Genomic DNA, 10,746 nt, shown 5'->3' with positions numbered 1-10,746 from the left:
GGGAATGTTGCTTACAACAGATGGCAACACTAACCCTTTCCCGCTTTTTTTTTTTTTTTTTTTTTTTTTTTGACGGAGGAAATCCATCATGAATACCCTGACCCTCGGGAAGGGCCAGGGTTATGCCGGACTCCTACCGGGCTAAAACCTCCCCGGGTGGCGCTGCGAAGGGACTTGGGTCGGGGCCCCGGTGCCGCGTAACTGCTAATCGGGGCCCCGAGTCCAGGTTTGCACCTTCTGTCCCTGAGGGGCGGGGCGGGGGAGGGGGGAAGCCGACCCGAGGGTCCGCTTCGACCACCGCTCCCCCAGGGAAGGGGGAAGCCGGCCCGAGGGCCCGCTTCGACCACCGTTCCCTTTCCCACCCCTCACGCCTCGTCTCTTCGGTCGGGAAGGGGGAAGCCGGCCGAGGCCCGCTTCAACCACCGTTCCCGACCAGACGAGGCGCCGCCATAATACACGTTGTGTGGCTGACTGACCCACCGTATCAGCCAGCCACCCTACTTGGGAGGGCTGGTTGGGACACCGGGAGTCCCCGCCCTGTGCCCCACCCTCCCGCCCGGCGGTTGCGGGGAGATATACTCCCCTAGTCGCCGGGCTCTCCCCACCTCCGCGGAGGAATGGGGTGGGGGTCCTAGTGACCCCCCTCCCGCATATCCGAATTACGTTTCGGATTTGCGGTTAGGGGGGGAGGGGCATTTTCGACGGCTTATCTCCATCGATACCCTCTCCCCCCCTTATTTTTATCCAATGCCCTTTTTCGGGCGAGTCGGTGGTCTGTGGGTGTAGGGCCTTGGCCTCAGCCTTGCCCTCCACCCACTACCTTCACCCGTTGCTGCTGCCCTTGGAGGGGCAGCAGGGGGGGCGGCGGTGGCGGCGCCACAGCCACCCCTACTGCAGGGGGGCGGTCAGCATCGCTGCCGCCACCATCAGAGTGGTGAGTCGGTGAAGTACCACCACCGCCACCCTTCTGTCTCCGATTCTTCTTCTCTGGTTTCCGCGGGGGCACCGTGCCCCCTACGGGGTCCCGCCTTGCTGGTGCATGGGGGGAGCAGGAGGGGGAGGGGGGAGGAGGAGATGGTGGACCCACCATCCTCCTAAGTTCGTCCTCCTCTGACGAATCAGCGTCCCCCTCCCTACTCCTGCTCCTCCCGCTCTCCACTGGCGGTGCCTCTCGCGCCGCCTCCTTTTCCTTCCCCGACCCTCTGCCCTTCTTCGAATCTCTTCCGCCTCCTCCTTCTGCGTCATTATTGACTCGCAGAAGGAGGAGAATGCGTCCCATCTCTTCTCACTCCCGAGGATCGCCCCGACTATCCTCGGGAGTGAGAGGTCCTGGCCCAAGGCCCGGACCATGACTCCGCGCTCGGTACTCCAGGCGGGGCAGTCCTGGAGTGTATGTTGCGCGGAGTCATGGTCATTTCCGCAATGGTGGCAGGAAGTTGTGCGTTCCTTCCCGATTCGGCACAGGTACTCACCGAAGCAGCCATGCCCGGTGAGCACCTGTGCCATCCTGAATGTCAGGGTTCCGCGTGCCCTTCCTACCCACTCCTGCAGGAAGGGCCGGACGGCCTCGACGGTCCTCCTCCCGTACCTGGCGTTGGCCAGAAGCCTTTGCCATCTCTCGAGGAGGACCCGCCGAGTCTGGTGCTTCATCTCACGTATTGCCCTGGCGAGCGGTTCTCCGTGCCCCCTGTACGGATGAGCTCACGCTTCCTGTCGTACATTCTCTTGTACGACAGGGCCATGAGCTCTAGGGGGGGCATGCTCGCCAGGACCGTCGCCGCCACGCAGGACACAGTGCGGTAGCACCGCGCTACCCTGACCGCCAGCACCCTCTGCACTCTGCGCAATTGTGCCTGCATCGGGCGACTGGCGGCCAGGGCTTCCGCCCAGATTGGCGCACCATATAGCGCCACCGAATTTAAAATTCCTGCGTGGAGGCGACGAGCCTTCCCGTCTGGTCCCCCGACGTTGGGCATGAGCCTGCCCAATCGGGCGGATACCACCCTTAGTCGGGGGACCAGTCTATTTACATGCTCCCTGAAGCACCAGGTGCCGTCCAATTTGAGGCCCAGATAGTTCATCTGGGCCTCCAGCGGAACCCTGACTACGCCAACCCGCACCCAGGCTTGGGGTGGCTTCCTTCCCTTTTGATGAAAGAATATGGCTTCCGTTTTTCTTTCAGCCACCACCAAGCCCAGGTTGCGGATGGCACGCACAACTCTGCCACCGCGATGTTGGCCGTGTTCACGGCATCCCCCCAGTCGTTCCCCCCGGCCAGTATCAAAGTATCGTCTGCGTAACAGACGATACTGCAGCCAGGGGGGAGGGCTGTCCGGAGGACTGAATCGTATCCGAGGTTCCACAGTAGTGGGCCCAGAACTGAGCCCTGTGGAACCCCGCAGCTCATTCCCCTCTCGCGCACCTTGCCGTCGGCGTCTGTCCACGTGAGACGCCGACCCCGGAAATAATCCTCGATGACGGCCACGAGGTAGGGTGGGAAGCGGAAGTAACTCCGCATCGCCTGCACCACCCTACCCCAGGGCAGGGTGTTGAACGCGTTGGCGATATCCAACGATATCGCCACCGCCACCCTGCCCTCCATCACGATGGCCTCCGAGAGGGATCTCAGATGCTTGATTGCATCTACAGTAGATCTCCCCTCCCGGAAGCCATATTGACCGTCATCGAGGTTGGGACCTTCCCGGGACATATGCTCCTGGAGGCGGGCAGCGATAATCCGCTCAAACAGTTTGCCCGCTTCGTCCAGGAGACATATGGGCCGGTACGCGGAGGGGAGTCCTCCGGTTTGCCCTCTTTTTGGAGGAGGACCACATTGGCCTCCCCCAGACTGGGGGGAACCTCCTCTCCCTGAGGGCTCGCGAGAATAGCGAGGCGAACCTCCCGCTTAGATACCCTGAGGCCAGGGTTAGGACGCGGCCGGGGATGCCATCCGGTCCGGGAGCTTTCCCGTTCTTGACCTTTTGACACCCCCGGTCACCTCCTCCTCTGTGACCCCCGGCACCTCCCCCTGTTGTTCGGGGGATGGTGGGATGTATGGGGTGATGGGGTTACCCTCCCCAACCGGGAAAAGGGTTCCCATCACCCTCTCCAAGAACCGGGGGTCAAGCGTCACCGTCTTAGGGGGCGTCCATGGTCTCATTTTCTGCATTACCATTCTGTATGGACGCCCCCACGGGTCAGCGTCTAGTGAGAGGAGGAGGTCGTCCCACCCTCTTCCTCTGGCCACCCCGATGGCCTCTCTCAATTCCACTGCTGCTTTGCAGAATTCCATCCGGGTGGCCAGAACGGCCTCAGGGTCCTGGGGTCGCTTGTTCCGCTCGTTTCGAAACGTCCGCCTGGCGTGGACCGACCTGCGCCTCAACTCGGCTATATGGTCGGACCATCACCAGGCGGACCGTTTCGGGCAGGACCTGACTCTGGGCATGGAGGCATCGCACGCCTGTGCGAGTATATCCATGACCTCCATGACCTCAGAGTCAAGGTCCTGCCCCTCCCTTCGTCGTGGCCAGGTGGAGCCCTCCAGGGAGATCTCCAGGGTCTCCCTGTTTAGCTTGGCCAGTGACCATCTCCCGGGTCGGGGTTCCTTCCTTTCGACTGGCCGCAGGCCATTGGGGGTGACGGACAGTTCCATCTCGATAATGAGATGGTCCGACAAGGTCTCAATCTCGTCCGCCACCCTCCAGGTCTGCACCCTCCCCATGGCAGCAGGGGTTGCCCACGTTAGGTCAATGATTGACTCCCCCTGCTGCCCCACGAATGTGGCTTTGTCTCCTTCATTGAGGATGTGCAGACCTAGGCCCGCGGCCCAGTCCACTGTTTCCTCCCCCCTCCTGTCACCGCGCCGGGATCCCCACACTTCTGACTTTGCATTAAAATCCCCGGCAACGATGACAGGACCCTGGAGATGCTGTCTCACAGCATCTCCAATCTCTTGGAGCCTGGACCTGTACTCAATCAGGTCCAGGCTCTTTGCTGGGGGGAGGTATACCCCGACCACGATGGTCACTCCCCACCTGACCACGACGTACCCCCGGCCTCTACTCAGAAATTTTGCCGGGGGTGAGCTTTCGCTCGCCTTCCATGTGATAGCGACAGAGCCCCTGTCGTCCCCAAACCACCTTGGTGGTTTCTGGGGACACAGTAGGGCTCTGCCGCTATCCCTAGCCCTGCACCGCGCTCCGCCATCGAGTGCTCGAACAGTGGTTGAGCTTGGCGGGCGCGGTGCAGGTTTGCTTGTAGCAGCCTGGTGGTCATTGTTTGTCGGTTGGACTAATAGTAACCTTCCCACCAGGCTGCTCTCCCTCGTCGCTCTCAGCAGTTTCCACTGGACGTGGACGCTTTTCTCCTCTCTTCTCCTCCACCTCCATTAGCTCTTCCTCCGCCTGCGTGGAGGGCGGAGGGGGTGGTGGAGGTGGAAGTCGCTTCCTTTGCGGGAGCGGTGATGGAGCCTTTTCAGCCTCTCCACTTTCCGCCTCCCTTTTTCTATTTTCCTCCTTGCCGCTGGGGGGACAGGAGGGTCCTGGGGCTTCGGTGCGGACGCCTCTCGCCTCTCCACTGTCCCTCCCGCGGTTCTCCTTCTTCCCTTCGGTGGCCGGCAGGCTGGTCCTCCCATCCTGTGTCCTGCCGGCACACCTGCATCAGCACATATTTGGCACCTGGCTCTCGACTCGCAGTCTCTCGCCAGGTGCCCTTGTTCTCCGCATCTATAGCAGTTTCTCTTCTGTCTGCGTTGTTTTTTGCAGTTTTGCTGCACATGTCCCTGCTCTAGGCATTTATAGCACTGTAATGGTCTTGCTTGCAGCATTTCCACCTTCACTTGCGTCCACCCTATTCTTATATTCCCCATCTCAGCAATCCTTTTTGCTGCCAAGACGGGGCACTGGATCCATAATGATCCTATTCCATTCGGGGTCACCCTTATTTTCCCCGTTTTAACTTCCGTCCTTTCACACCCACCTGCCTTGGCCACTTCCTCTGCAGCTTCCTCCTCCGTGGTGGATATCTCCAGGTTCCTCAACCTTAATTCCCCCATTTTTTGGGGTCTGCTGATTTTTGCTCTATCGGACATTATATCTCTCAGTTTTTCCGCGAGAATGTCCGCCCTTTTGCCTCTTTCCTCGCCTGGGATTTCGAGGACCAACGCTCCCGTGATTCCAACCCTGGTCTTGAGCTTGTCAATACCTATGCCATTTAGATTAATTTTCTTCTTGGCTTCCATCAACAGCTCTTTGTATTGGCTTCTGTCTGCTGTTATCGTGACAGCTGCCGTATTGGGGACCTTTCTTTTGATTTTTTTGTCCTCCGCCTTTTTCCTATTTCCTTCTCTCTTTGTCCTTTCAGCTTCCCTTCCTCGCTCTTCCCTTTTCATCTCTCTCTTCTCCCTTCTTCCTACCACCCTCGACCATGGCACTTCTTGGGACGTTGGAGCAGGTATATCCTCCCTGCGCTTCACTTGTTCGTCCTTTCCGGGATTTTGGACCTGGGGCTGTCTGATGCCCATTTCTCGCTCTCTATTTCCTCCTTTCACTTTTGGTAAGGGGTCTTCTTCTCCCTTTCTCTATTTATTTGGGGTGCCAGGGTTCCTAGCACCTTCAATACCATTCTTGTTACCTTTTCCTCCAGGTCCTCTTTCTTTTCTGTCTGTATTTCCTCTGTTTTCTCCACCCTTATTTTCTTCCTGAGTGGGATATTCTCTTTTATCGTTGGTCCCTTCCTTTCCACCTTGATGACCCTGGTTTCCATTTTGTTCCCCATTGAGCTTGTCGTAACTTTCGGGATGAGGCCCTTCTGCACCTCTATTACCCCAATGGGCATATCCTCTTCCTCCTCCATTAGATCCGCAATTGGAGGGGAAATTCTTCCCCCTCCAATTTTTTCCTTTTTTACATCGACATAGGTCGGAGGCGAGGAGGCACCCGGAGCCATCCGCGGTGCCCCCTTTATACTCCGGTCTATTTTCCCATCCGGTTTCGGAGGCGGGGGGGACAACGCCACAGGAGGCGCTACCTCCCTTATACTCCGGAGAGTTCCTTTGATCTCCTCCAACTCTTTTTTGACGTCCTTCAGGGATTTCTTTAGGTTATTATTTTCCACCCTGAGTTCCTCGATTATGTCGAGATTATCCCCACATTTGTCGTTGGCTATATGTTTGGCCATGAGATTTGTGCCTGCCGCTATAGCGGCAGCAGCATCTCGTAGGGCTTTTACGTGCGTCCCCTTCAGGTTCTTTGATTTAACCGAAAAACCTAGCACCTTCATGGATGCCTCCAGTACAGAGGCAGTTAACTCTCTGAAGGGGGCTTCCTCCATATCCTCCATAAGTCTTTTGACCTCTGCCTTGTACTTCCTATTCCTTGAGCAATCTTGGAATTCCTCTATCGGGTTTTCCATTCCTTTAAGAATGTCCTCCTCCCTCTTTTGGGCTAGGAATTCCTGTTTTCTTTGCAGGAAGATCTTCTTCTTGCGGTATTCCCCGGTTGTTTCCGGCCTTCCTCTGCCTCTTAGGGCTTTTTCTGCGAACTGCTCTTCGTCTGTTTCGCCGTCCGTGTTGCGGGGGATATCAAATTTCCCTGTTTTTAATTCTTTCTCCAGCTCCTCTCGTGAGCTGGAGTCAGACTCAGACCCAACGATATCTATTTCAATAGGGGATCGTGATCTGCCACTGTCCCCTACCTTATTCCCTTTTGTTTTTAGGGATTTGGAACTCCTTAGTTCCATTCTTCCTTTCACCTGCTCAGGGTGATTATTGGAGGTGACCGTTACCGGTGCCCTCTTGCGAGAGCAGTTACCGGCTGTCTCCTCGCTCCTTCCTTTACTTGCCAGGGTCGTCATAATTGCCAGGGTCGTCATACTTTGGTCCGTGTCCGTTGAGTCATTGGATAAGATAGAGTCTGTCATTTTTGTTTCCAACCCACCACTCTGCACGGCTCCGGTGCCCGGGCATGCCTGCATCCCCCCGGAAAGGGGGAGCCTCCGAGTTCCCCCAGAGGAGCACCATATGGCACGGGCCGACGGAATATTACATCGTCGGCACTGGCCTCCCGCCCCCTACACGCGCCCTGACCACCATCTCTGGTGGCCAGACCGCTTTCGGGGGTCCCACACCTCCGACAATGTGGGCACCGTGCAGAGCGCCGCCACGCGGGGGGCCCCATGGAAGGAGATAGTTCACCGGTGTCGCACCCCACCGGGATCGTCTTCCCCATGGCAGCCAGCGTGCTCGCGCCGCTCGAGGGTCCGCTTTAGGGTGATGCGATCGCATTCCCTCGGGCACAGCACACAGGGGCTCCGACCCCGCCTCGGAATACGTCCGAGCGGCCCGGAGCACCCCTCCACCCCCCGGGTACCGCGAGGGGTTCCAAACCCTCGCGGTGTGCAGACCCGGGTATGGGTACCTCTCTCCGCCTGGCCGTGGCCAGAACGGATGAGGGAGAGGATCGTTCCCTTCGGCTGCCGGAGCACCGGCGTGCAATGCCTCCGGGAATGAGTCCTCTGAATGGCGCATGAGGGTGTCTCGACCCCGACCTCGGAATACGTCCGAGCGGCCCGAGACACCCCTCCACCCCCCGGGTACCGTGGGGCAAGCCCCACGGTGTGCAGACCCGGGTGTGGGTTCCTCTGTCCGTCCGACCGAGGCCGAACGGGTGAGGGAAGTCGGGGAGTCCACCTTCGAGACGAAGGTGGGGTCCTCTCCCCTCGTCACCCTAGGGTGCCCCGACCCCGACCTCGGAATAAGTCCGAGCGGCCCGGGACATCCCCTCCACCCCCCAGGTACCGTGGGAATAGTTCCACGGTGTGCAGACCCGGGTGTGGGATCCTTCATTCGCCCAGCCGTGGCTGGGACGAGCGAAGGAGAGAGATCCTCCCCTCTTCGGCTGCCGGAGCACCGGCGTGCAATGCCTAGGAGGGTGGGATCTCTCAGGACGCGGTAGCGTACCCCGACCCCGACCTCGGAAACGTCCGAGCGGCCCGGAGTACCCCTCCGCATCTCAGGCACCACGGGGGAGGAGGATCCCCATGGGGTGGAGCCCTGGATGCGGGTACGTCCCTCCGCCCCGGTCTAACCGTAACGGTCCAACCGAGGCGGGAGGAAAGGGTTCTCTCTCTTCGGCTGCCGGAACACCGGCGTACAATGCCTCGGAGAGAGAGGTCCCCTTCCTGGAGCGAGTGTGGAGGAGGTCATCCCTGTCGGCTGCCGGAGCACCGGCGTGCAATGCCTTCAGGGATGATGATCTCCTCCCACCCACTCTGTGACCGTGCTGGTCATGGACCAGGCTGGTCACTCAGCCCGGTCGGGTGCTCTTGGTCCAGTCCCTCCGTACAGACCACTCCGGCTTGGTAGAACCTGCCAGGGGCCGAAACCCCCGCCGGCACAGCTCTGTACATCATCGGGACCTTCAAGCCTCCCCACCACGTCAAGGTGGCACCCACGGGGAGGTCAGCGGAGACGGCGGACGTACCGTCCCGGGTTCTTGGTCGCTAGACGGATCGCCTAAAAGCTGAGTACGCTCAGCGGAGTTCGCCGAGGGATGAACCCCTTTTTTTTTTTTTTTTTTTTTTTTTTGACGAGGAGGAAATCCATCATGGATACCCTGACCCTCGGGGAAGGGCCAGGGTTATGCCGGACTCCTACCGGCTAAAACCTCCCCGGGTGGCGCTGCGAAGGGACTTGGGTCGGGGCCCCGGTGCCGCGTAACTGCTAATCGTGGCCCCGAGTCCAGGTTTGCACCTTCTGTCCCTGAGGGGCGGGGCGGGGGAGGGGGGAAGCCGACCCGAGGGTCCGCTTCGACCACCGCTCCCCCAGGAGAAGGGGGAAGCCGGCCCGAGGGCCCGCTTCGACCGCCGTTCCCCTTTCCCACCCCTCACGCCTGGTCTCTTCGGTCGGGAAGGGGGAAGCCGGCCGAGGCCCGCTTCACCGCCGTTCCCGACCAGACGAGGCGCCGCCAATACACACGTTGTGTGGCTGACTGACCCACCGTATCAGCCAGCCACCCTACCTTGGGAGGGCTGGTTGGGACACCGGGAGTCCCCGCCCTGTGCCCCACCCTCCCGCCCGGCGGTTGCGGGGAGATATACTCCCCTAGCCGCCGGGCTCTCCCCACCTCCGCGGAGGAATGGGGCGGGGGGTCCTAATGACCCCCCTTCCGCATATCCGATTTATCATCGGAACTGCGATTTAAAGGGGGGGAGGGGCATTTTTCTCGACGGTTTTGTTGCCATCGATACCCTCTCCCCCCCTTACTTTCACCCGACTCCCTTTCTTGGGGGAGTCGGCGGTCTGCGGGTGTAGGGCCTCGGCCTGAGCCGTGCCCTCCACCCGCTACCTCCTCCCGTCGCTGCTGCCCTCAGCGCAGCAGCGGGGGGTGGCGGTGGCGGCGGCGGCGGCCCTACCGCAGGGGCGGCGGTCAGCATTGCCGCCGCCATCATCAGAGGGGTGAGTCTGTGTAAAACCACCACCGCCACCCCTCTGTCTCCGCCTCTTCTTCTTTGGTTTCCGCGGGGGCACCGTGCCCCCTGCGGGCTCCCCGTCTCGCTGCTGGTGCCTGGGGGGGAGCAGGAGGGGGAGGGGGGGAGGAGGTGGTGGTTGACCCACCATCCTCCTCAGTTCGTCCTCCTCCGACGAGTCGACGTCCCCCTCCCTACTCCTGCTTCTCCCCGCCCTCCATTGGCGGTGCCTCTCGCGCCGCCTCCGTTTTCTTCCCCTGCCTTCTGCCCTTCTCCGCATCTCTTCCGCCTCCTCCTTCTGCGTCATGACTGATTCGCAGAAGGAGGAGAATGCGTCCCATCTGTTCTCACTCCCGAGGATCGCCCCGACTATCCCCGGGAGTGAGAGGTCCTGGCCCAAGGCCCTGACCATGACTCCGCGCTCAGCACTCCAGGCGGGGCATTCCTCGAGTGTATGCTGCGCGGAGTCATGGTCGTGTCCGTAATGGTGACATGTCGCCGTGCGCTCCTTGCCTATGCGGCACAGGTACTCACCGAAGCATCCATGCCCGTGAGCACCTGTGCCATCCTGAAGGTCAGGGTCCCGTGGGCCCTTCCTACCCACTCTGGCAGGAAGGGCCGGATGGCCTCGACGGTCCTCCTTCCATACCTGGCATTAGCCAGGAGTCCTTGCCATCTTTGAAGGAGGACCTGTCGAGTCTGGTGCTTCATCCTTCTTATTGTCCTGGCGAGCGGTTCTTCCGCCCCCCCCATATGCAGGAGCTCACGCTTCCTGTCATACATTCGATTGTATGACAGGGCCATGAGCTCCAAGGGGGGCATGGTCGCCAGGACCGTCGCCGCCACGTGGGATACCGTTCGATAGCATCGAGCCACCCTGACCGCCAGCGCCCTTTGCACCCTGCGTAGGGTTGCTTGTATTGGGCGACTGACAGCCAGGGCTTTCGCCCATATCGGTGCCCCGTACAGGGCCACCGAATTGAGTACCCCAGCGTGGAGGCGACGCGCCTTCCCATCTGGTCCCCCGGTTCTCGGCATGAGTCTGCTGACTCCATTGGAGACAGCCCTCAACCGGGGGACCAGGCGATTGAAGTGTTGTTTGAAGCACCAGGTGCCGTCCAGGGTGAGGCCCAGATATCTCATCTGGGCCTCTATTGGGACCCTGACCCTTCCTACTCTTATCTGGGCCTGGGGTGGCTTCATCCTCCTGCCATGGAGGAATATCGCCTCCGTTTTTCTTTCCGCCACCACCAGGCCCAGTCCGCGAATAGAGCGCACGAC

The sequence above is a fragment of the Harpegnathos saltator genome, unplaced genomic scaffold, assembly GCF_003227715.2.
Source record: "Harpegnathos saltator strain DR-91 unplaced genomic scaffold, Hsal_v8.6 scaffold217, whole genome shotgun sequence".
Lineage (NCBI taxonomy): Eukaryota > Metazoa > Arthropoda > Insecta > Hymenoptera > Formicidae > Harpegnathos > Harpegnathos saltator.
The sequence above is the reverse complement of the archived record's forward strand: the minus strand, read 5'-3'. Positions refer to the sequence as shown.